This window comes from Alligator sinensis, unplaced genomic scaffold (assembly GCF_000455745.1).
Source record: "Alligator sinensis unplaced genomic scaffold, ASM45574v1 scaffold761_1, whole genome shotgun sequence".
Lineage (NCBI taxonomy): Eukaryota > Metazoa > Chordata > Crocodylia > Alligatoridae > Alligator > Alligator sinensis.
In genome coordinates this window covers 474,517-474,856 of record NW_005842195.1, presented here as the reverse complement: position 1 = coordinate 474,856, position 340 = coordinate 474,517, and positions in this window count along the sequence as shown.

Sequence of the window (340 nt, the reverse complement as noted above, 5' to 3'; positions counted from 1 at the left end):
AGGGAAATCCACACCACCTAGGATACATTGAACTAGGTAGGCAATCCTCTGTTCCTGGAATGGCATCAACAAGAACCCTAAACTTACAGAAGTCCATAGGCTGTTCTAAATCAACTGTTAAAACTGAACCGGTGCCCAGCAAACTAAGATTTTTAAACAGTCTGCATCTGGTCCAATGCTTAGCAGAAGCTGTGTCTAAAGTAATATTGTGTTGTTACTTTTCAGTTCAGTAGCATGTTTCAGTTGATTATTCTATGGAATTATATTCTAGAAATATACTTAGAAGACAAAAAACACACATATTCAAAATTCAGCATGTCAGTTAAGTTTGCATCAGTTC